At 40.3% G+C, this 27,562-nt stretch overlaps 2 pseudogenes; both read right to left on the bottom strand.

Moving 5' to 3' along the window:
- Positions 1–248: 248 nt before the first annotated feature.
- On the bottom strand, positions 249–22,318 carry LOC142179121 (purine permease 1-like; annotated as a pseudogene).
- A 1,950-nt stretch (positions 22,319–24,268) lies between these two features.
- On the bottom strand, positions 24,269–26,604 carry LOC107795509 (purine permease 1-like; annotated as a pseudogene).
- Positions 26,605–27,562: the final 958 nt, after the last annotated feature.

The following is a 27,562-nucleotide window of genomic DNA, read 5'->3' as shown; positions in this document are numbered from 1 at the left end:
GTCCTATTCATCTTTCTAGTATCATGTAACTTAGTATTATTACATGACTTGTGTTGGTATTGTATTTGGTTGGGTTCCTATAATTAATTAGTATTTAACAGTGGTGTTATAGTCGTAATGTTGAATTAGTCATGAAAAATGAGCATTTATTGGAAACTGCATATCTTCATGTGTTGTATTAGAGATTTAACAGAAACATTAGAAATTTCAAAGAAAAAGACCCTTTCACAAACATAAGAAAGTAGCAATGAAGTAAAAACGACGTACACTATTTTCTACAAAAAAATAAATATTTCTTTATCCATATAGCCATGAACAATATATGAAAAAGACTCAATAATTCAAACAGACTCAGTATGCGTTGTTTTCATCTCAATTTGTGGACTTTTGTTCTTCTGCTTCTTTGTTTGTCTGAACTCTCCGTAGAAGTATGACACGAAACCCCAAAGAGAAAGGAAAAGAGCAAGGCCTTTTTCACCTGAAAAATTTTCCCTAAAAAAAACTACAGCTAATACTTCAGTAACCGGAAGTAAAACCGCGATCATAACCCAGACATCAAAGAAGAAGAGCAGTAAATGACTCCAATAACACCCACAAAGAAGCATTGCCAAATTATAGAAGTCCATACTATCACTGTATAATATCTTGCTTCTCCGAGGTTAAATTGTTTTGCCTCCCTTGACATTGCCTGCAAAGTTTGATCAATATGTTAATCCTTGCTCAGTTGCTCCTTAAAGAGAATGTCTATAGCTAAAGCAAAATTGAAACCGAGGAAGTATTTATGATACATCATATTTAGGTAAATTTGATCGAATCTAGTACTGCTCCAGTTTTCAAATATTTTGTACATATCCAAATATAATATAAAAATAAAGGCAGATTTTATAACAAACTTCTAAATGATTATCTATTTAACATTATGAAAATGTAACACAGAGATATACTTAATGCGCGCTATATTAAATAAAAATCATAAAAGTATGATAGATTTCATGACAAATTTACAAAAGGACTATTCTATTTATAATTTTAATAAATTTAAATTATAATTTATAATAAGATATAGCATAATTTAAATTATAGGTAAAATCATAAAATAGCATATACAATAAAAAAAGATTGAGGATGGAATTGAAAATAACAAGGGCAACATAGACATTGTGTAGGATAAAGGAAAGAGAATGATAATTTTTCATAGTCGAGGGGAGAGTTTGATTTTTAAAGCAAAGTTAGGAAGTGTAAATAATTTTCACCCAAAGTGGAGTTTTCAACCCTCTATGGGATATGAATAATTTAGGGTTTTGCGCTAGTTCCTTCGTTAAGATCAGAAAACTTTATGAGAATTGAAATAAGAATAAAACAAACGAAACAAAAACAAAAACAAAGAAGTTTCCAATGTAAATAATAATCTGTAAAGATGGACTTCATTTCATCGTGGGGTACGCCAATAGATCACCTAAAGAGAAGTTGATAGTTTGTACTGATTCGAAGGCCTTATGGATCTGATGATAATTAATACCAAACGAGAGAAATATGTTACTCATCCCGTAATTTATCTTGGCACAAAATTTAAGAAAGAAAAATAGAATAATGAAATTTGGGTTTTAAACATGTTATATAATATTTGCGTGTCTTTAAGACTTTTCAAACTTTTAATTTTAAACTTGTATTAATATTGTGTGGCTATAAAAAATTTCTTATTAAAGTTAAACAAGAAGTTTAATATCAAATACTTTCAAATACAGAAATGTGTTATTTTACTTGGGACACACTAATATATAAAGATTTAAAATACTTACTCTTACACTGCAATTTTTTTTACCTCGTTATCAATTAATGTATTATAAAAATTACTTGCAGTTATCTTGTAAATGACATAACTATAACAAATTTACTTGACGACAAACAAAAGTTAAACCAACAAAAAAATAGTGTCACATATGCGATGAAATGAGTAAGATGCATAAGTAGAAATGTGTCACAAGGGAAAAAAAAAAGTACCTGAAAGTCGTTATTGGCGATCATTCCTACAGTGCAAAAAGCAGTAGCGGCAAAACACATGACCATCTGAATCTCCAATACCAGCGTAGCAGTAATAACTTGTTTTGCCTTCAAATAAATCAACTCAATACAAGGCAAAATGACTCCATACAAAGCTGCTGCCAGAAGTGTCATCATAAAACCAAGAATATAGGCTTTACTTGTCACACCTTCTGGTCGATCACCATTAGATCGAACACCCAATAAAACAGCACCAACTGTCAATAGAATCACTGCATTGATAGAGTAGGGTGTGAACTTCAGCTTCACTATGAAGAAAGCACCTACTGACGTGAAGGCAAGTTGAGCAGCAAGAAGAAGTGAAGAAGTTGACACAAGAAGTTTTGACCCGCCTCACGAATAGAGAAAATCATCAAGACCAGTGACAACGCCAATGACGAATGATGCAATGAAAATTCGGGGTGTTATGAAGTAAAACTTGGCATTAGAGCCTTCTACTTTTCGACGATAGAAGTATAGGATGGCAAGAGGTATAAGGGTGAGTGGCCATCCAGCAGTTTGTAACCAACTGCTAAGCCATACTCTTGAAATATCTCAATTGCTTATTAAAATATCTATTACCGTTAGTTGTTAATTTTCGTGTTTTGTTTTTATTTCTTTTCCGCAAGTGTTAGACTTACCTAGTCGTAGAGACTAGGTTCCATCACGACGATTCACGAGAAAATTTGGGTCGTGACAAGCTAGTATCAGAGCTCTAGGTTCATAGGTGTCGTGAGTCACAAGCCGGTTTATTAGAGTCTCGCGGATCGGTATAAAGACGTCTGTACTTATCTTCGGGAGGCTACGGAACTTTTAGGAAAAATTACACTCCTTGATTCCTTATCGTGCGAAAATTGTTGACTTCAAAATTCTAAACTTCTGTATTCTATTCTCTCACAGATGGTGAGGACACGTACATGCAGATATGATGACCAGGCACCCACGCCTCTGCTAGAGCCGCGAGAGGCCGGGGCCAGGTTAGAGGCCGAGGACGTCCACGCGGTGCAGCCAGAGCACCCGCACAAGCTGCTACAGAGGAGCCCCTAGTAGCTCCAGTTAGAGGGCAGACACTTGAGGTACTTGTTGTTGCACAAGCCCTCCAGGAGACTCTAGCCCAGTTTCTAAGCATGTTCAGCACCTTAGCTTAGGCTGGATTGATTCCACTTGCTCCTGCCACATCTCAGGCCGGGTCATAAGTAGGAATTTTGACCGCTTATTTGCTCTCTTTTACTTACGTTTTAGCTCAAAAATGCTTAAAGGTATTCCCGAGAACTAATGAAATGTGCTTTCTTACAGGAATATTGGAAAACGAGCCAAAGAAGTGAAAATCAACTCAAAAAGGAGTAAAATTGGACAAAAACCAAAACAAGGCAAAAGGGCTACAGTGCGGACTGCATAATACTGTGTGCGGCCGCAAACTCTGAAGATGCATTGATAGAATTTCTTCACAGAGTGTGGACCGCATAATTATTGTGCGGCCATAGAAGACTAGATTCCGAGACTTGTAGTTTGGAAGCTTGAAGATGTGCGGACCGCACTATTATTATGCGGCCACAAGATGCCAAAATGCGGCAGCACTCATAAATGTGCGGTCCGCAGAATGAAGCCCAGATCCATACCAAGAGCAAGAGTGCGGCCGCACTCAGAAATGTGTGGTCCGCACAATTAGAGGAAGTGCTGCCGTATCTAACTTTTATGCGACCGCAGAAAGCCAACCTGACCAGTCAGTCTCAAAGTGCGGACCGCACATAGAATTGTGCGGCCGCAGAACATTCGCATGGGCAATTTTGTCAGATATTTTCAGCTAGGTATAAATAGATCTTTTTGTCATTTTTAGGTTAGGTTTGGTGCACCTATACACTTAGAGCCATTGGGTAACTTTATACTACTTTAGCATTTAAACATTAGATTTTATTTCCTTAATCAATTATTATGCATTTTATCTTAGTTTCTTCTTTAATTTATTCATTTTCCATGAGTAACTAAACCCTTAGCTAGGGTTGTGACCCAACCCTAGTATGGTTACTTAATGGGTGATTGATTTAGGGCTTATTTATGATTGGGTATATGATATTTAGCCTAGTTCTTGCTTGAATTTAAGAATTGATGGTTGCAAATATTGATTCATGCCTAATTGACTTAGCCTATACTTGAAAAAGTGAGACTAAGTGTAGGAAAACTTGGCTAACAAGAAATTGGGGTGAACTCAAGAAATTGATAGCCCCAATTAAAGGGTCGAATCTAGAGATAGTAAGATTTGACTTGAGCATTTATCACTTGTTTCGTGAGATACCCATTTAGACATAAGAAGCCAAATTGGGCAAAATCACTCAAACTATGGAGAGGTATAGATTGAGTAATTGTGTGTGATTGCTATATTGTATCCCGATCAACCAAACATGCCCTAAAGCTCTAAATCCATTAGGCAACCAACTAGGCGGAAGTCGCAACCTTAGATCTTTTATAACTTAAAAAACAACCAAATCTAAAAACATTGTCTCTTAGCTTTACCATTACAAGAATTAGCATAAAGTAGAAGGAGAAACAACAATTGCAAATGTGGAAGTGTAATCTTAGACACGTCATACATTCACACTAGGTATATACTTAATCCCACATCAAACTCCATGTGGAATCGACCCCGACTCGCATTGGGTTTTTATTATTGCATCGACCGCCTCACAACCTAAATTAGTGGTATGAGTTTAGGCTATATCACCAGGGGAGGAGCACAGACTCCCATCGCCGGCACTCCAAAAAAGCGAGTTTAGGTCAACTAGGTTCCAGAGATTATACAGATGCAACCGGTAGCTCCAGCTCACCCCGTGGTTAGGGCAACAGTTTCTGAGTCAGAGCAACTCATACTTAAGTGGTACAAGAAGTACCACCCTCCTATCTTCAGTGGATTGGCATCATAGGATGCCTAGGGTTTTCTGGAGGTCTGTCACCGTATTCTCCGTACTATGGGTGTAGCGGAGTCGAGTGGGGTTTCCTTTACTGCATTCCAGCTTAGAGGAGTAGCCTATCAGTGGTGGCGTGCTTATGAGTTGAGTAGTCTGACTGAGGCAACTTCATTTACATGGACTCAGTTCTCGGATATGTTTTTGAGAGAGTATGTCCCTCAAAGCCTCAGGGACGCATGGCGCACAGAATTTGAGTAGCTGCGCCAAGGTGCTATGACCGTGTCAGAGTATGCAGTTCATTTCAGTTATTTGGCCCGACATGCACCGGCCTTGGTTGCCATAGTTCAAGAGAGGGTTCGTCAGTTTATTGAGGGACTCCACCCCAGTATCAGGATTAGTATGGCCTGGGAGCTAGAGACAGATATTTATTACTAGTAGGTTGTGAGTATTGCTAGGAGATTGGAGAGCATGCTTGCTCGGGATAGAGAGGAGAGGGAGGCCAAGAGGTCCCGAGAGTCTGGAACTTATAGTAGTACTCGTGCTCCTGTTGCAGTTCGCCATGGTGGGGGCTATGGGAGTCGCCACGTTCATTCAGCTCTTCTAGCCGCCAGTGGTATTCCAGTCTCTTCTAGGCCCTGGGAGCCTTATTATGCACCGCTAGTGTCTAGTGTGCCTCCTGCACGGAGTACTTTTAGCGGTCAGTCCAGGAGACCTGGCCCAAGCCAGTCACAGTAGCCATGCTTTTCGAGATCTTGTTTTGAGTGTGGCGACACTCGCCATATGGTGAGGGATTGCACCAGACTTATGAGGGGTGCACCTCTACAGACTTCTCAGGCACAGCATGTTCCACCGGGTCCTCAGGCTATGATTCCACCACCAGCTACCGCGCCACCTGCTCAGCTAGCTCGAGGTCAAGGTCGAGGTCGAGGTCGCCCTAGAGGGGGAGGCCAGGCCAGGTATTATGCTCTTCCGGCTCATACTGAGGCGGTTGATTCCAACTCTGTCATTACAGGTATTGTTCCAGTATGTCATAGAGATGCGTCGGTATTATTTGACCCAGGCTCTACGTATTCCTATGTGTCCTCTTATTTTGCCCCGTATTTGGGCATATCTCGGGATTCCTTGAGTTTCCATGTTTATGTGTCTACTCCTGTGGGAGATTATCTTATTGTGGACTGCATGTATTGGTCGTGTTTGATTGCTCATAGTGGTTTTGAGACCAGAGCTAATTTATTATTACTCAGCATGGTAGACTTTGATGTTATCTTGGGCATGGACTGGTTGTCGCCCCATTATGCCATCTCTATTCCTCCATATCGTATGGCTCCTCCTGAGTTGAAGGATTTGAAAGAGTAGTTACAGGAGTTGCTTGATAAGGGCTTCATTCGGCCCAGTGTGTCACCTTAGGGTGCTCCTGTCTTATTTGTGATAAAGAAGGATGGTTCTATGCGGATGTGTATTGATTACCGCCAGTTGAACAAAGTCACAATTAAGAACACGTATGTATTGCCTCGTATTGATGATTTATTTGATCAGCTACAGGGTGCCATAGTGTTTTACAAGATTGATTTACGTTCCGGCTATCATCAGTTGAAGATTTGAGAGCCAGATATCCCGAAGACTGCTTTCAGGACTCAGTATGGTCACTACGAGTTCCTTGTGATGTCATTTGGGCTGACCAATGCCCCAGTAGCTTTTATGCACTTGATTCACAGTGTGTTCCAGCCTTATCTTGACTCTTTCGTCATTGCATTTATTGATGACATTCTGGTATACTACCAGACTCGGGAGGATCATGAGCAGCACCTGAGGACTGTGCCTCAGACCTTAAGAGAAAAGAAGTTATATGCAAAATTTTCAAAGTGTGAGTTTTGGCTAGACTTAGTGGCATTTTTGGGTCACGTAGTATCGAGTGATGGGATCCAGGTGGATTCGAAAAAGGTTGAAGCAGTGCAGAGTTGGCCTAGACCGTCCTCAGCTATGGAGATCTGGAGATTTCTTGGTTTGGCGAGGTATTACCGTCATTTTGTAGAGGGATTCTCATCTATTGCAGCACCTATGTCCAGGCTGACCTAGAAGGGTGTTCCGTTCAGGTGGACAGAGGAATTTGAGGAGAGCTTTCAGAAGCTTAAGATGGCCTTGACTACAACCCCAGTATTGATATTGCCTATAGGTTCGGGGTCTTACACTGTATATTATGATGCATCGCGGATTGGTCTTGGTGCGGTGTTGATGCAGGACGGTAAGGTGATGGCCTACGTGTCCAGACAGCTGAAGGTGCATGAGAAAAACTATCATGTTCACGACCTTGAGTTAGCAGCTATTGTTCATGCCATGAAGATTTGGCGGAATTATTTGTACGATGTTCCTTATGAGATTTACACCGATCATCGGAGTTTGCAGCATTTGATCAAGCAAAAGGATCTTAACTTGTGTCAGTGGAGGTTGTTGGAGCTGCTTAAGGACTATGATATCACCATTTTGTACCACCCGGGGAAGGCCAATGTGGTGACCGATGCTTTGAGTCGCCGGGCGGAGAGTTTGGGGAGTTTAGCATATCTTCCAGCAGTAGAGAGATCCTCAGCATTGGATGTTCAAGCCTTAGCCAGCCAGTTTGTGAGATTGGATATTTTTGATCCGAGTCGAGTGTTGGCTTGTGTGGCTCTCGGTTTTCACTTTATGATCGTATCAGGGAGCTTCAGTATGATGACTCCCACCTGCTTGTCCTTAAGGGCACGGTTCAGCACGGTGATTCTAAGGAGGTCACTATTGGGGATGATGGCGTATTGAGGATGCAGGGCAGGCTATGTTTGCCTAATGTAGATGGTTTGCGTGAGTTGATTCTTCAGAAGGCTCATGGATCGCGGTACTCTATTTATCCGGGTGCCGCGAAGATGTATCAGGACTTGAGGCAGCATTACTGGTGGAGGAAGATGAAGAAGGACATAGTGGAGTATGTGGCTCGGCGCCTAAATTGCCATTAGGTGAAGTATAAGTATCAGCGACCGGGTGGGTTGCTTCAGAAGTTAGAGATTCCGGAGTGGAAATGGGAGCGGATCACTATGGATTTCGTTGTTGGACTCCCACGGACTCAGCAGAGGGTTGATGCAGTTTGGGTGATTATGGATAGGTTAACCAAGTCAGCTCATTTCCTTCCTATGATGACTACATATTCTTCCGAGCAGCTGGCTCGAATTTATATCTGCGAGATCGTCAGGCTTCATGGCGCACCGGTATCTATTATCTCTGACCAGGGTACGCAGTTTACATCACGGTTCTAGAGGGTTGTACAGCAGGAGTTGGGTACTCGGGTTGAGTTGAGCATAACATTTTACTCTCAGACGGACAGACAGACCGAGCGCACTATTTAGATACTGGAGGATATGCTCCGCCCTTGTGTGATAGATTTTGGGGGTACTTGGGATCAGTTCTTGCCACATGCGGAGTTTGCCTACAACAACAGTTATTAGTCGTGCATTCAGATGGTTGGTACTAGCCGGGAAAGGCTAGATTTTTTGGCACGGACTTGGTTTAGGATGCCCTGGATAAACTGAAGGTGATTCAGGATCGACTTCGCATAACCCAGTCCAGACAAAAGAGTTATGCGTATCGGAAGGTTTGCGATATTACATTCATAGTTGGAGAGCGGGTCTTGCTCCGGGTTTTGCCTATGAAGGGCGTTATGAGGTTCAGAAAGAAGGGCAAGCTGAGCCCACGATTTATAGGCCCATTTGAGGTGTTACGATTCATTGTGGAGGTTGCTTATGAGCTTGCCTTGCCTCCCAGTCTTGCAAGGGCCCATCTAGTATTCCATGTTTCTATGCTCTGGAAGTATCACAACGATCTGACTCATGTGTTGGATTTCAGCTCAGTCCAGTTGGACAAGGATCTATCTTATGTCTAGGAGCCAGTGGCTATTTTGGACAGGCAGGTTCGAAAGTTGAGCTCAAAGAACATTGCTTCCGTGAAGTTCCAGAGGAGGGGTCAGCCGGTCGAGGAGGTGACTTGGGAGACCAAGCATGATATGTGCAGCCGTTATCCTCATTTTTTCACCACTTCAGGTATGTCTTTATGCTCGTTCGAGGACGAACGATTGTTTTAAAATGGGAATTATGTAACTACCCGGCCGGTCGTTTTGAGAGTTATAGCCCCGAACCCCTATTTATTTCTTCCTCTGTATCTATTTCTGCTATTGTGACTTGTCGGGAGGTTTCGTTTTGGTTTTTGGAGTGTTTTGGGATACTTAGTCCCTAAACGGAGGCTTAAATCCTAAGATTTGGATCATAGTTAGAACTGTGTGAAGACGACTCCGGAATGGAGTTCTGTCAATTTCGTAATCTCCGTTGGGTGATTTTGGGCTTAGGGGCGTGTCTGGATTGTGTTTTGGAGGTCCGTAGCTTATTTAGGCTTGAAATGGCAAAAGTCAAATTTTTGGAGATTTGGCACATAAGTGGAATTTTTGATATCTGGGTTGGATTTCGATTTCGAAAGTTGAGTAGGTCCGTAATGTTGAATATGACTTGTGTGCAAAATTTTGGGTCAATCAGACGTGGTTTGATAGGTTTCGGCATCGGTTGTGGAAATTTAAAGTTTCAAGTTTTTTAAGTTTGAATTGGAGGGCGATTCGTGATTTTAGCGTTGTTTGATGTGGTTTGAGGGCTCGACTAAGTTCGTATAGTGTTTTAGGATTGGTTGGTATGTTTGGTTGAGGTCCCGAGGGCCTCGGGTGAGTTTCGGATGCTTAACGAATCACTTTTGGACTTTGGAAGACAGCAGATTTTCTGCTATTTTGTTGCAGACATTTTCTTCATCGCGTTTGCGAGGTAGTTCTAGCTTTCGCGTAAGGCATCTGGGAAGTCCAGTTGAGTTACACTTCGCATTTGCGATGTGGTTCCCGCATTCGCAAAGATGTGGAACCTTGAGGCTACACGTTCGCGACATGATCCTCGCGTTCGCGGAGAGGAACGGGCAGATGGAGCTTCAGGCATTTAAGCCTACGCGTTCGCGAAGAGGGTCCCCTGTTCGCGTAGGGTCTGCCAGTGAAAGGTACTTGTTCGCGAGAGGTCACTCGCATTCGCGAAAGAGGAATTTCTAGTCAACAGTTTAAGCTCAACGCGAACGTGAGGCTTTGACCACGTCCGCGAAGAAGGAATTAACTGGGCAGATATAAAGATTCAAAAACGAGGGTTTGGCCATTTTTATCAAAACTTGCGTTTGGGAGCTCGGATTTGGACGAGATTTTGAGGGATTTTCAGAGACATCGATTGGGTAATGATTCTACACTTGATTTTGGTTATATCCCACTAATCCATCATTAATTTCATCATTAAATTTCGGATTTGAGTTGAAAATTTGGGGGAAAATGGGAAGAAGTTCTTAAACTAAGATTTTGGGTTTTGATTGGGATTTTGACATCGGATTTGGATAATTTTGGTACGAGTGAACTCGTGAGTGAATGGGTATTCATATTTGGTAACTTTTACCCGATTTCGAGATGTGGGCCCGGGGAGGCTTTTTAGGGCGATTTTCTAATTTCTTGCTTTAGCTTTAATTTCATTAATTAGATTAGTTTCTTATAGTTGTATTTATGGTATGAATTTAATTTTGGCTAGATTTGGGCATTTCGGAGTCAGATATTCGTGGAAAAGGCATTGTTACCGATTGATTGAGCTTGGTTCGAGGTAAGTGGCTTGCCTAACCTTGTGTGGGGGAAATCCCCTTAGGATTTGGTACTGTTGTGATATGTAAGCGCCGTGTACGTGAGGTGACTGTAGGATGTCGTGATGGCACCTAGTCTCTAAGACTAGGTAAGCCTATCAATGCGGAATATAACTGATTACAAAACTGAAATTTGATCCTTAATAGTCGAATAAATAAAAACTGCAATTTAACAATTTCAACTCCCAAAATCCGGTAGAAATAAGTCACAAGCTTCCAAGAATTTATTCTCTATATCTCTATACATCAAAGTCTAAAGCAAATAAGGAATACAACATAATCAGATAGAAGGGGACTCCGGAGTCTGTGGACGCTGGCAGATATACCTCGAAGTCTCCATACACCGGTGGCTCACTGATATCTGGGCTGGTAAGAAGTACCTGGATCTGCACAAAAAAATATGCAGAAGCATAGTATGAGTACACCATAGCGGGACCTAGTAAGCGCCAAGCCTAACCTCGGAAGAGTAGTGACGAGGTCAGGTCAGGCCCTACTGGAATATAAAAGACATGGTTACATGTTTAACAATATACTAAGCATTTTCTTATATCACCGCGGGAGCCTTCACAATTTATTTTAAAGAAAATATTTTTTTTCAAATAGCAACCCGCATTTTAGCCACCCTTATCACACCGCATGACTTCTAGTAGTTCCCCTACTAGCCACGCGTATCAAGCCACCTGTATCTCACCGCATGCGTTTCAACACCCAGACCTTATACCACCGCATGCGTATCAATATCACAATTTGCACCTCAAGTGCCCAAATATGTCAATTTGCCAAAATAAACAACATCAACAATATTTTCCATAACAGGGAGCTCACGACTCAATCACAATGAGTGCAACAATCTCACAAAATATTCGGGAATAAATAACTCAGCAAAAATAATATTTCAATTTTTTTATACGTTGTCTCCGTACCAAATTTAAAATATCAAATACTTTACTTTAATAATATTTAAATTAAAAAAATTCAACCTTCAAATAATGCATTGAATAAAAAAAACCAAGTTTCAACTAAACAGGTAAAATAATTAACAGGAAAAGGTCAAGAAAATTTAAAGTATTAAAATCAGATCAATAATGAAGAATATAACAAAATAAAATAATTTAATTAATATGCAACAGTGATCTATACAATTTAAAAACATAATCTTCTTAATTTAGCCCGTGTACACACTCGTCACCTCATGTACATGACTTTCAACACATTACAATTTTCACATCAATACCAATCCTAGGGGAAATTTCCCCCACACAAGTTTAGACAAGTCACTTACCTCGACTTGCTCCAATTTAATCTACCAGTAGGCTTTTTCTTCGATTATCAAACTCTAAATGGCTCGAATCTAGACAAAATAATTCGATACAATCAACACAAATTATATGAATCAATTTCATAAGAAAATACTATATTTTCAATAAAAATCCGAAATTAACTCAATCCGGTGAAAGTTACGAAATATGAACGCCCATTCAACCACGAGTCTAACCATACTAAAATTACTAAATTCCAATAACAATCCGGCCATCAAATCCTCAAATTTATCCAAGAGAGTTTACAAACTTTTCCAACTTAATTCACCATTCGGGTGATTTAACCAATATTGAGTTAAGAACAATTAATTCGTTGTTTCCTCTGAAAATCTCCCAAACATCGCCTCAATCCGAGCTCCAAATCGATAAAAATGGAAAATGGGATGAAGTCCCATTTTCAGAACTTAAACACTCTGCCCAAACATTTACTCTATGTGATCGCGGACTTGTCCACGCGATCGCGATTCACAATTATCCCACTGCCCATATTAACCCTACGCGATCGCGGACTTGTCCACCCGATCGCGAAGCTCAAACTCACAGGCCTACGCGATCACGAACTCATCAACGCGTTCGCGAATAACAAACTCCCTCAGCTACGCGATCGCGGCCCTCTTTACGCGATCGCGAAGAACAAAATCATCACTGCCTCAAACAAGTGTACACGATCGCGGTCCTTCTCACACGATCGCATAGAAGAAAACTAGACCTGAGCACCAGAAAATTTCAGCAAAACACCAAGTCCAAAAATTGATCTGTTAGCCGTCCGAAACTCACCCGAGGCCCCCAAGACCTTAGCCAAATATACCAACAAGTCCTAAAACATCATACGAACTTAGTTGAAACTTCAAATCACATCAAACAATGCTAAAACCACGAATCATACCCCAATTCAAGCTTAATGAAACTTAGAAATTCTAACTTCTACATTCGATGTCGAAACCTATCAAATCAAGTTCGATTGACTTCAAATTTTGCACACAAGTCATAAAGGACATAGCGGAGCTATGAAAACTTTTAGAACTGGATTCCGACCCCAGTATCAAAAAGTCAACTCCCCGGTCAAACTTCTAAACTTAATTTCCTATTTTAGCCATTTCAAGCCTAATTTAACTACAGACTTTCAAATAAAATTCCGATCACACTCCTAAGTTCAAAATCACCATACGGAGCTGTTGGAATCATCAAAATTCTATTCCAGGGTCGTTTACACATAGGTCGACATCCAACCAATCTTCTCAACTTAAAACTTTGGAACTAAGTGCTCCAATTAATTCTAAAATCTCTCCGGACCCGAACCGACTACCCCGACAAGTTACATAACAATTATAAAGCACAGAATGAGCAGTAAATGGGGGAATGGGGCTACAACTTTTAAAATCACTGGCCGGGTCGTTACATCCCCCCCCCCAAACAAAACTTCATCCTTGAACGGGTTTAGAATTATACCAAAAGTCTCAAATAGGTATGGATATTTTCTCTGCATCTCCCGCTCAATCTCCCAAGTAGCTTCTCCTTCTGGCTGGCCTAATCACTGCACCTTCAGGGAAGCAATTTTCTTTAACCTCAGCTTTCAAACCTGCCTGTCCAAAACAGCCACTGGTTCCTCAACATTAGATAGATCCTTTTCCAGATGAACTGAACTGAAGTCTAACACATGAGACGGATCACCATGATACTTTCGGAGCATAGAAACATGGAATACTGGATGAACTACAGAGAGACTAGGTGGTAGTGCAAGTCTGTAAGCCACCTCTCCAACTCCTTCAAGAACTTCAAAAGGCCCAATATGTGTAGGGCTCAACTTTCCCTTCTTCCCGAACCTCATAACACCCTTCATAGGCGAAACCCGGAGCAAAACCTGCTCACTAACCATGAATGCAACATCACGAACCTTCTGATCCGCATAACTCTTCTGTCTAGATTGGGCTGTACGAAGTCGATCCTGAATCAATTTAACCTTTTCCAAGGCATCCTGAACCAAGTCTGTACCCAATAGCCTAGCCTCGCCCGGTTCGAACCAACCCACTGGAGACCGGCACCGCCTACCATACAAGACCTCATACGGAGCCATTTGAATGCTCGCCTGGTAACTGTTGTTATAAGCAAACACTGCAAGTGGCAAGAACTAATCCCAAGCACCCCCAAAATCTATCACACATGCATGAAGCATATCCTCTAGCATCTGAATAGTGCGTTGTGACTGTCCGTCCGTCTGAGGGTGAAATATTGTACTCAACTCCACACGAGTACCCAACTCTCGATGTACAGCCCTCCAGAACCGTGATGTAAACTATATACCCCGGTCATAGATGATAGATACCGGTATGCCACGAAGTATGACAATCTTGCGAATATAGACTTGAGCCAGTTGTTCCGAAGAGTAAGTAGTAACTACAGGAATGAAATGGGCTGACTTGGTCAATCTATCCACAATCATCCAAATTGCATCGAACTTTCTCTGAGTCCGTGGGAGCCTAACAACGAAATTCATAGTGATCTGCTCCCATTTCCATTCTGGAATATCTAACTTCTGAAGTAATCGACCTGGTCGTTGATGCTCACACTTCACCTGCTGGCAATTTAGGCACCGAGCTACATATTCCACTATGTCTTTCTTCATCCTCCTCCACCAATAGTGATGTCTCAAGTACCGATACATATTTGTAGTAACCGGATGAATAGAGTATCGCGAACTGTGAGCCTCCTAGAGAATCAACTTACGCAAGCCATCTACATTAGGTACACTCAGCCTTCCCTGCATCTGTAATATACCGTCATCTCTAATAGTGACTTCCTCGGCATCGTTGTGCTAAATTGTATCCTTAAGGACAATAAGATGGGGGTCATCATACTGACGCTCCGTGATACAATCATACAGAGAAGACTGAGAAACCACACAAGCCAAAACTTGGCTCGGCTCGAAAATATCCAATATGACAAACTGGTTGGCCAAGGCCTGAACAACCAAGGCTAAAGGCCTTTCTGCTACCGGTAAATATGCTAAACTACCCAAACTCTCCACCTTACGACTCAAGGCATCGGCCACTACATTGGCCTTCCCATGATGATAGAGAATGGTGATATCGTTATCCTTAAGCAACTCCAACCATCTCCACTGCCGCAAATTAAGATATCTCTGTTTAAATAGATGTTGTAGACTCCGGTGATTGGTGTAGACCTCACAATAAACACCGTATAAATAATGCCACCAAATCTTCAAGGCATAAACAATAGCTGCTAACTCAAGGTCGTAGACCAGATAATTCTTCTCATGTACCTTTAACTGTCTGTATGCATAGGCAATCTCCCTACCGTCTTGTATCAATACTGTGTCGAGACCAATACGCGACGTGTCACATTACACAGTATAAGATCCTAAACCTGTAGGTAATACCAACACTAGGGCTGTAGTCAAAGTTGTCTTGAGCTTTTGGAAGCTCTCCTCACATTCCTCGGTCCACCTGAACGGAGCACCTTCTGGGTCAATTTGGTCATAGGTGCAGCAACAGAAGAGAAACTCTCTACAAATCGGCGAAAATACCCTGCCAAACTAAGGAAACTTCGGATCTCCGTAGCTGAGGACAGTCTGGACCAACTCTGCATTGCCTCAATCTTCTTCGGATCTACCTTAATCCCCTCGCACGAAAGTATATAACCCAAAATTCCCACTGAATCAAGCCAGAATTCACACTTTGAAAATTTTGCATATAACTTTTTTTCTCTCAAAGTCTGAAGCATAATCCTCAGGTGTTGTTCATGATCTTCCCGACTTTGGTAATACACTAGAATGTCATCAATAAACACAATGACGAAAGAATCAAGATAGGGCTGAAATACACTATTCATTAAGTGCATAAATGTTGTTGGGGCGTTGGTTAGCCCAAATGACATTACAAGGAACTCATAATGACCATACCGAGTCCTAAAAAGGGTCTTCGGGATATCGGGTTCCCGAATCTTCAACTGATTATACCCTGAACGCAAGTCAATTTTAGAGAATACCCTGGCACCCTCAAGCTGATCAAATAGGTCATCAATACGTGGTAATGGATACCTGCTCTTCACTGTAACCTTGTTCAGCTGGCGGTAATCAATACACATTTGCATAGAACCATCCTTCTTCTTCACAAATAAGACAGGAGCACCCTAAGGCGATTCACTGGGCCGAATGAAACCCTTATCAAGCAACTCCTGTAACTGTTCTTTTAATTCTTTCAAATCTGTTGGGGCCATACGATATGATGGAATAGAAATGGGTTGAGTGCCCAGTAACAAATCAATGCCAAAGTCAATATCCTTGTCGAGTGGCATACCTGGAAGATCCACTGGAAATACATCAAGAAAATCTTTACTACAGGAACTGACTCCACGGTAGGAGTATCAATACTAACATCTCTCACATATGCCAGATACGCATTGCACCCCTTCTCAACCATTCATTGAGCTTTAAGAAATGAAACAACTGTGCTAGGAACATGATCTGAGGTACCTCTCCACTCTAGTCGCGGTAGACCTGGCATAGCCAACGTCACCGTCTTGGCGTAACATCCAAGGATAGCGTGATAGGGTGACAACCAGTCCATACCCAAAATAATATCGAAATCTACCATACTGAGCAATAATAAATCAGCTCTGGTCTCAAAACCACTGATAATAATCAATTACGACTGATACACGCAGTCAACAATAATTGATTCACCAACGGGTGTAGATACATAAATAGAAGAACTCAAAGAATTATGGGATACGCCCAAATACGGGGCAAAATAAGATGACACATAAGAATAAGTGGATCCTGGATCAAATAAGACTGATGCATCTCTATGACAGACAGGAATAATACCTGTGATAATAGAATCAGATGTAACAGCCTCTGTTCTAGCAGGAAGGGCATAATATCTGGCATGGCCTCCCCCTCTAGGGTGACCTCTACTTATCCGACCTCTACCTCTAACTGGCTGTGCAGGTGGAGTAGCAACTGGTGCAGTGATCATGGCCTGAGAAACCTGAAGGCCCTGTGGAATAGGTGGGGCCTGAGAAATTTGTGAAGGTGCACCTCTCCTAAGTCTGGGGCAATCCCTCATTACATGACGAGTGTCACCATATTAAAAACAAGCCCTCGGAGGACGTGGCTGCTGGGACTGGCTCGGGCCTGATCGACTAGACTGCCCGCTGAAGGCACCCCGTACAGGAGGTACAGAAGACACTACAGTGCATAATATGGAACCTGAGGTCTGGGAGTTACCGGAATACCACTGGAAGCTGGAAGTGCTGAATGAATAGGATGGCTCACATAATCTCTACCATGACGGGCTGTAGTTGGGGCACAAGAATTATTATATGTGCCAGAATCTCAGGGTCTCTTAGCTTCCCTCTCTTCTCTCTCCCGAGTCCGCATACCCTCCAATCTTCTAGCAATTGACACCACCTGTAGGTATGTGATGTCCATCTCCAGTTCTCGGTCCATAATGAATTTGATACTAGGGTGGAGCCCCTTAATAAATCGGCGAACTAGCTCTCGAACAGTAGCAACTAAGGCTGGTGCATGCCTAGCCAAATCACTAAATCAGACCGCATATTCCTACACGGTCATAGAACCCTGGCCTAGATACTCAAACTCTACGTGCCATGCATCTCTAAGACTTTGAGTAACATACTCCTTTAACAACATATCTAAAAATTGAGTCCTAGTAAGTAAAGCTGCCTTAGCCGGACTATCCAACTCATATGCCTGCAACCACTGGTAGGCTGCTCCTCTAAGCTGAAATGTCATGAAAGAAACCCCACTGGAATCCACAATACCCATAGTACGGAAGATACAGTGACATTCCTCCAGAAAACCCTGAGCATCATCTGAAGCTAAACCGCTGAATGTGGAAGGGTGATACTTTTTGTACCTCTCGAGCCTGAGCTGCTACCCCTCTGAAACTGTTGTCCTAACCTCAGGCCGAACTAGGACAACAGGCTGCACTAGTATAACATTTGGGGCATGGTCAACTTGGGCCCGTGGCTCGGGAGTATGGGCGGTGGGAGTGTGTGCTCCTTCCCCTATCTGAGATGTGGCAGAAGCAAGTGGAATCAACCCTGCCTAAGCTAGAGTGCCAAACATGCTCAAAAACTGGGCAAGGGTCTCCTGAAGTGCAGGAGTAAAAACAGGCGTCTCAGGTGCCTACTCTCCAACTGGAGCTACTAGTGGCTCTGCCGCAACAGCTCGTGCAGGTACTCTGGCCGCACCACGTGGTCTTTCTCGGCCTCTAGCACAACCTTTGCCCCGACACCGGCCTCTTGCGGCTCCAATAGAGGGAACAGGTGTCTGATCATCGGATCCAGTTGTGTGTGTCCTCACCATCTGTGAGAGAATAGAAAGTCAATGGTTTAAAATTTTGAAGTCAGCAAATGCGCACGATAAGGAATCAAAGAAGTGAATACTTCCTAACAGTTCCATAGCCTCCTGAAGATAAGTACAAACGTCTCTGTACCGATCCGCAAGACTCTACTAAACCTGCTTGTGAATCATAACACCTATGAACCTAGAGCTTTGATACCAACTTGTCACGACCCCAAATTCCCTCCGTAGGATGTCGTGACGGAACCTAGTCTCTAAGACTAGGTAAGCCTATCAATGCGGAATATAACTGAATACAAAACTGAAATTTAATCCTTAATAGTCGAATAAATAAAAACTGCAATTTAACAATTTTAACTCCCAAAACCCGGTAGAAATAAGTCACAAGCTTCTAAGAATTTATTCTCTATGTCTCTATACATCAGAGTCTAAATCAAATAAGGAAGACAACATAATAAGATAAAAGGGGACTCCGGAGTCTGCGGATGCTGGCAGATATACCTCGAAGTCTCTGTACACCGGTGGCTCACTGATATCTGGACTGGTAAGAAGTACCTGGATCTATACTAAAAATATGCAGAAGCATAGTATGAGTACACCACAGCGGTACCCAGTAAGTGCCAAGCCCAACCTCGATAGAGTAGTGACGAGGTCAGATCAGGCCCTACTGGAATAATAAAAGACATGGTGACATGTTTAACAATATACTAACAATTAAATGACAATGGAAATGAATCAGGTAAATAGTATGTCACCATTTAACTACACAGAATAAAGGCAAATAATACCTCGCGGAAACAAAACAGAATTTTCAACTTTAAGAAAAATACAACAATAATCAAAGGCAACTGCGGCATAAATAAATATCAACAAGGGCACTCCCGAGGTACCGGCTCGTAGTCCCAAATAATAATAATTTCATAATATCTCATTTTCTTATATCATCGCGGGAGCCTTCACAATTTATTTTAAAGAAAATATTTTTCCCGAAATAGCATCTCGCGTCTTAGCCACCCTTATCACACCGCATGACTTCTAGTAGTTCCCCTACTAGCCACGCGTATCAAGCCACCCTTATCTCACCGCATGCGTTTCAACACCCAGACCTTATACGGGCATGTATACCAATATCACAATATATCACAATTTGCACCTCAAGTGCCCAAATATTTCAATTTGCCAAAATAAACATCAACAATATTTTCCACAACAGGGAGTTCACGGCTCAATCACAATGACTACAACAATCTCACAAAATATTCGGGAATAAATAACTCAACAAAAATAATATTTCAAAATTTAATTTTTTTAATACGTTACCTCCGTACATAATTTAAAATATCAATACTTTACTTTAATATTATTTAAATTAAAGAAATTCAATCTTCAAATTCTGCATTGAATAAAAGAAACCAAGTTTCAACTAAACAGGTAAAATAATTAACAGGAAAAGGTCAAGCAAATTTAAAGTATAAAAATCAGATCAATAATGAAGAATATAACAAAATAAAATAATTTAATAAATATGCAAAAGTAATCTACACAATTTAAAAACATAATCTTCCATATTTAGCCCGTGTACACACTCGTCACCTCGTGTACACGACTTTCAACACATTACAATTTTCACATCAATACCAATCTTAAGAGAAATTTCCCCCACACAAGGTTTTACAAGTCACTTACCTCGACTTGCTCCAATTTAATCCACCAGTACGCCTTTTCCTCGATTATCAAACTCTGAATGGCTCGAATCTAGCCAAAATAATTCGATACATTCAACAAAAATTATAGAAATCAATTTCATAAGAAAATACTACATTTTTCAATAACAATCTGAAATTAACTCAAAAATCGCCAGTGGGGCCCACGTCTCGGAATCCGGTGAAAGTTATGAAATATGAATGCCCATTCAACCACGAGTCTAACCATATCAAAATTACTAAATTCTGATAACAATCCGGCCCTCAAATCCTCAAATTTATCCAAGAGAGTTTTCAAACTTTTCCAACTTAATTCATCAATTAAATGATAAAAATATCCATGGATTCTGGTAATTTAACCAATATTGAGTTACGAACACTTACCCCGTTATTTTCTCTGAAAATCTCCCAAATATCGCCTCAATCTGAGCTCCAAATCGGTAAAAATGGAAAATGGGACGAAGTCTCATTTTCAGAACTTAAACATTCTGCTCAGACATTTGCTCTACGCGATCGCGGACTTGTCCAGGAGATCGCGATTCACAATTATCCCACTGCCCAAATTAACCCTACGCGATCGCGGACTTGTCCATCCGATCGCGAAGCTCAAACTCACAGGCCTACGCGTTCGCGAATAACAAACTCCCTCAGCTACGTGATCACGTCCCTCTTCACGCGATCGCGAAGAATAAAATCATCACTGCCTCAAATAAGTCTACGTGATTGTGGTCCTTCTCACACGATCGCGTAGAAGAAAACCAGAACTGAGCACCAGAAAATTTCAGCAAAACACCAAGTCCAAAAATTGATCCGTTAGCAGTCTGAAACTCACCCGAGGCACCCAGGACCTCAACCAAATACACCAACAAGACCTAAAACATCATACGAACTTAGTCGAAACTTCAAATCACATCAAACAACGACAAAACCACGAATCATACCCCAATTCAAGCTTAATGAAACTTAGAAATTCTAACTTCTACATTCGATGTCAAAACCTATCAAATCAAGTCCGATTGACCTCAAATTTTGCACACAAATCACATATGACATAACGGAGCTATGAAAATTTTCAGAACTGGATTCCGACCTCGATATCAAAAAATCAACTCCCCGATCAAACTTCTAAACTTAATTTCCTATTTTAGCCATTTCAAGCCTAATTTAACTACGGACTTCCAAATAAAATTTCGATCACGCTCCTAAGTCCCAAAACATCATACAGGGCTGTTGGAATCATCAAAATTCTATTCCGGGGTCGTTTACAGATAGGCCGACATCCAGCCAATCTTTTCAACTTAAGTTTTAAACTTTGGAACTAAGTGTTCCAATTCATTCTAAAATCTCTCAAGACCCGAACCGACTACCCCGGCAAGTTACATAATAGTTATAAGGCACAGAATGAGCAGTAAATGGGAGAACGAGGCTATAACTTTTAAAACGACTGGCCGGGTCGTTACTTGATGAGTACGTACACGGGCTATATTATTGTAAAATCCGATTTTTACTGAGTATCAAGTTGTTTTTCCTTTTAAATTGAGTTATATTTTTTATGAGTATTAGTATGTTTCCATTCTTATTTGAGCTATTCCAATATGTGTAGTTATCCCGTTTAGTTTAATATCGCATATCTACGTGCTTTAACTGCTTATTTGATCTCTGTGAAGCATGCCTAGTTGATTTCCTACTTTTCCTTGTTCTTTATCAGTCTTAACTGTAGAACTCTTGTTGTTAACTGTGGTATTTATCGGTTTGAGCTGTGTGTCTACTTTTGAGACTACGAGGTGGTCCCTCGGGAGTTCTCCCTGCACATTTAATTTTGATACTACGAGGCGATACATCGAGAGTTCTCCCTGCACATTTATTTTTTGAGACTACAAGGCGGTACATCGGGAGTTCTCCCTGCACATTTTCTTTTTAGACTACGAGGCGGTACCTCGGGAGTTATCCCTATATAGTTATTTTGGAACTACGAGACGGTATCTCGGGAGATCCCCCTACTGTTTATCCCTGTGTGTTGTACTGTTATTTCGCTGTGTTTTCTTTTTGTTAAATTTCAGTCTCTTATTATACTGTTATATTCTCCTGCTTTAGTTATTACATACCATTGGGCCTGACCTGACCTAGTCACTACTCTACCGAGGTTAGGCTTGGCACTTACGGGGTATCGCTATGGTGTACTCACGCCCTTTCCTGCACATATTTTTATGTGCAGATCCAGATTTCTTTTACCAACCTGGTCCTTAGTTGCAGTCGTTGCTGTTTCCGAAGAACTTCAAGGTACATCTGCCCGCGTCTGTAGATACTTGGAGTCCCTATCTATCCCCTATGTTGATTCTTCTCTTATTTCTATAGATACTAATATATAGAACAGTTAGAACTTCATAGAAGCTTGTGACTTACGGTGTTCCGGGTCTTGGGAGTATTTTGTATATTTCGAAAGTTGATTAATATATATTCCGAGCAGCATCTCAATTGTTTATTAAAATATCTGTTACCGTTAGTTGTTAATTTTCATGTTTTTGTTTTATTTCTTTTCCGCAAGTGTTAGGCTTACCTAGTCGTAGAGACTAGGTGTCGTCATGGTGATTCACGGAGGGAGAATTTGATGTTGTGATACCTATCGGGATGATTATGGGTGAAAATAATTGTTTTGGAATCAAGACTGAGAGTGAGGTGCATTTCGATAAAATCTACTAAGTTTATGGAAGGTCTATCTTCTAGCATAATTTCGTGACCTTCCGTTGAGAATTTGGGAAAACATAAAACATAAAAGTTATAGACCTTTAAAGTACCTTTCCAATGTTATATTCTGGAGCCCGAACGGATCTCTGTGCAAAAGGTTATACATATTTTACTGGACAATACACAGTCAATGCGCTCGTGTGCGCGCCCAGCTGTTCCTATGCGTGGCCTCACACTTGTGGCAGTGCCACTGCCTTTGGTGCGCGTTCAGCTGCACGGTTGGGCCTTCAGCTACGTGGAAGAGCACCCAGAAAGTCATTTTTAAAAGCCCTACCTCGTCCCCCACACTCCCAAACATGAAAACTTGCTCTAGAAGGGAAGTTCTCAAGAACCCAACTTCCTCCAAGATCCCTCCATCATAAAAGGTAAGTTCGAATGATGATTCTAAGTTAATTTTAAGTCTTCGGCACCTTATTAACATGGGTAAACCCTTCAAATCATTATATATTCTTCCGAGACATCATTGTTGAGAAAAGAAACCCTAGAACTCGAATTCAAGAGGATTGAACGTCAAAAAGTAATATCCTCATCCTCTAATTGATTATAGCATCGGATTAATAATTATAGACTCTAAGTTCATGAGATATGAGTTGATGAATTTGATAGAAAATCATGAACGGACATAGGTTTGGGTTGTTGATTGTTGATTATTGGTTAAGGGTGTTGTTATTCTTATGGGTGATGAAGAATGATATTGATTATAGGAAACTTGAGATTTTAGAATTTATCTAGGAGTAAGAGAATATGGTTGTTGGGTGTAAAGACACCATTAATAAGGGTTATGAGGCTTTACGCGCGTAAGGTGTTTGATAAAATGCCCAAGTGACTAAAACATGAGCATTTGTGCTAATATTGGTTCCTCTTGATATATATTGTCATAGATTATCTTTGAAAGAGGTGATGAACATTGTGATACGCTTAAAAGGCCAGAATCAAGGTAAGTGAGGCTAACTCTCTATGTTGGGAAATGTTAATGATTCTCCCTACACTACGTTTGCTTTTACGACGTTACTAATTGCCTCAGAAATATAGTTAAGCCTAGTTCCTTGAATAGTTGCACGACTTCTATTCTCTAGTTTCATAACTCGTTCATGACTTTCATTCTGAACGTTCTGAGCTCAGTGCATAATCAATATAGACTTGGGTTTGATGCCCATGAGTCTCAGTTTAGATTACTTAGCATGTCATAAACCGTTGAAGTTTTAGTTTTCACAATCAGTTCATGAATACATATATCAATCTAGTCCTATTCATCTTTCTAGTATCATGTAACTTAGTATTATTACATGACTTGTGTTGGTATTGTATTTGGTTGGGTTCCTATAATTAATTAGTATTTAACAGTGGTGTTATAGTCGTAATGTTGAATTAGTCATGAAAAATGAGCATTTATTGGAAACTGCATATCTTCATGTGTTGTATTAGAGATTTAACAGAAACATTAGAAATTTCAAAGAAAAAGACCCTTTCACAAACATAAGAAAGTAGCAATGAAGTAAAAACGACGTACACTATTTTCTACAAAAAAATAAATATTTCTTTATCCATATAGCCATGAACAATATATGAAAAAGACTCAATAATTCAAACAGACTCAGTATGCGTTGTTTTCATCTCAATTTGTGGACTTTTGTTCTTCTGCTTCTTTGTTTGTCTGAACTCTCCGTAGAAGTATGACACGAAACCCCAAAGAGAAAGGAAAAGAGCAAGGCCTTTTTCACCTGAAAAATTTTCCCTAAAAAAAACTACAGCTAATACTTCAGTAACCGGAAGTAAAACCGCGATCATAACCCCAGACATCAAAGAAGAAGAGCAGTAAATGACTCCAATAACACCCACAAAGAAGCATTGCCAAATTATAGAAGTCCATACTATCACTGTATAATATCTTGCTTCTCCGAGGTTAAATTGTTTTGCCTCCCTTGACATTGCCTGCAAAGTTTGATCAATATGTTAATCCTTGCTCAGTTGCTCCTTAAAGAGAATGTCTATAGCTAAAGCAAAATTGAAACCGAGGAAGTATTTATGATACATCATACTTAGGTAAATTTGATCGAATCTAGTACTGCTCCAGTTTTCAAATATTTTGTACATATCCAAATATAATATAAAAATAAAGGCAGATTTTATAACAAACTTCTAAATGATTATCTATTTAACATTATGAAAATGTAACACAGAGATATACTTAATGCGCGCTATATTAAATAAAAATCATAAAAGTATGATAGATTTCATGACAAATTTACAAAAGGACTATTCTATTTATAATTTTAATAAATTTAAATTATAATTTATAATAAGATATAGCATAATTTAAATTATAGGTAAAATCATAAAATAGCATATACAATAAAAAAAGATTGAGGATGGAATTGAAAATAACAAGGGCAACATAGACATTGTGTAGGATAAAGGAAAGAGAATGATAATTTTTCATAGTTGAGGGGAGAGTTTGATTTTTAAAGCAAAGTTAGGAAGTGTAAATAATTTTCACCCAAAGTGGAGTTTTCAACCCTCTATGGGATATGAATAATTTAGGGTTTTGCGCTAGTTCCTTCGTTAAGATCAGAAAACTTTATGAGAATTGAAATAAGAATAAAACAAACGAAACAAAAACAAAAACAAAGAAGTTTCCAATGTAAATAATAATCTGTAAAGATGGACTTCATTTCATCGTGGGGTACGCCAATAGATCACCTAAAGAGAAGTTGATAGTTTGTACTGATTCGAAGGCCTTATGGATCTGATGATAATTAATACCAAACGAGAGAAATATGTTACTCATCCCGTAATTTATCTTGGCACAAAATTTAAGAAAGAAAAATAGAATAATGAAATTTGGGTTTTAAACATGTTATATAATATTTGCGTGTCTTTAAGACTTTTCAAACTTTTAATTTTAAACTTGTATTAATATTGTGTGGCTATAAAAAATTTCTTATTAAAGTTAAACAAGAAGTTTAATATCAAATACTTTCAAATACAGAAATGTGTTATTTTACTTGGGACAGACTAATATATAAAGATTTAAAATACTTACTCTTACACTGCAATTTTTTTTACCTCGTTATCAATTAATGTATTATAAAAATTACTTGCAGTTATCTTGTAAATGACATAACTATAACAAATTTACTTGACGACAAACAAAAGTTAAACCAACAAAAAAATAGTGTCACATATGCGATGAAATGAGTAAGATGCATAAGTAGAAATGTGTCACAAGGGAAGAAAAAAGTACCTGAAAGTCGTTATTGGCGATCATTCCTACAGTGCAAAAAGCAGTAGCGGCAAAACACATGACCATCTGAATCTCCAATACCAGCGTAGCAGTAATAACTTGTTTTGCCTTCAAATAAATCAACTCAATACAAGGCAAAATGACTCCATACAAAGCTGCTGCCAGAAGTGTCATCATAAAACCAAGAATATAGGCTTTACTTGTCACACCTTCTGGTCGATCACCATTAGATCGAACACCCAATAAAACAGCACCAACTGTCAACAGAATCACTGCATTGATAGAGTAGGGTGTGAACTTCAGCTTCACTATGAAGAAAGCACCTACTGACGTGAAGGCAAGTTGAGCAGCAAGAAGAAGTGAAGAAGTTGACACAAGAAGTTTTGACCCGCCTCACGAATAGAGAAAATCATCAAGACCAGTGACAACGCCAATGACGAATGATGCAATGAAAATTCGGGGTGTTATGAAGTAAAACTTGGCATTAGAGCCTTCTACTTTTCGACGATAGAAGTATAGGATGGCAAGAGGTATAAGGGTGAGTGGCCATCCAGCAGTTTGTAACCAACTGCTAAGCCATACTCTTGAAATATCTCAATTGCTTATTAAAATATCTATTACCGTTAGTTGTTAATTTTCGTGTTTTGTTTTTATTTCTTTTCCGCAAGTGTTAGACTTACCTAGTCGTAGAGACTAGGTTCCATCACGACGATTCACGAGAAAATTTGGGTCGTGACAAGCTAGTATCAGAGCTCTAGGTTCATAGGTGTCGTGAGTCACAAGCCGGTTTATTAGAGTCTCGCGGATCGGTATAAAGACGTCTGTACTTATCTTCGGGAGGCTACGGAACTTTTAGGAAAAATTACACTCCTTGATTCCTTATCGTGCGAAAATTGTTGACTTCAAAATTCTAAACTTCTGTATTCTATTCTCTCACAGATGGTGAGGACACGTACATGCAGATATGATGACCAGGCACCCACGCCTCTGCTAGAGCCGCGAGAGGCCGGGGCCAGGTTAGAGGCCGAGGACGTCCACGCGGTGCAGCCAGAGCACCCGCACAAGCTGCTACAGAGGAGCCCCTAGTAGCTCCAGTTAGAGGGCAGACACTTGAGGTACTTGTTGTTGCACAAGCCCTCCAGGAGACTCTAGCCCAGTTTCTAAGCATGTTCAGCACCTTAGCTTAGGCTGGATTGATTCCACTTGCTCCTGCCACATCTCAGGCCGGGTCATAAGTAGGAATTTTGACCGCTTATTTGCTCTCTTTTACTTACGTTTTAGCTCAAAAATGCTTAAAGGTATTCCCGAGAACTAATGAAATGTGCTTTCTTACAGGAATATTGGAAAACGAGCCAAAGAAGTGAAAATCAACTCAAAAAGGAGTAAAATTGGACAAAAACCAAAACAAGGCAAAAGGGCTACAGTGCGGACTGCATAATACTGTGTGCGGCCGCAAACTCTGAAGATGCATTGATAGAATTTCTTCACAGAGTGTGGACCGCATAATTATTGTGCGGCCATAGAAGACTAGATTCCGAGAC

The sequence above is a fragment of the Nicotiana tabacum genome, unplaced genomic scaffold (genome assembly GCF_000715075.1).
Source record: "Nicotiana tabacum cultivar K326 unplaced genomic scaffold, ASM71507v2 Un00384, whole genome shotgun sequence".
Taxonomy (NCBI): domain Eukaryota; kingdom Viridiplantae; phylum Streptophyta; class Magnoliopsida; order Solanales; family Solanaceae; genus Nicotiana; species Nicotiana tabacum.
This window is presented reverse-complemented; position numbering and strand designations above follow the sequence as displayed.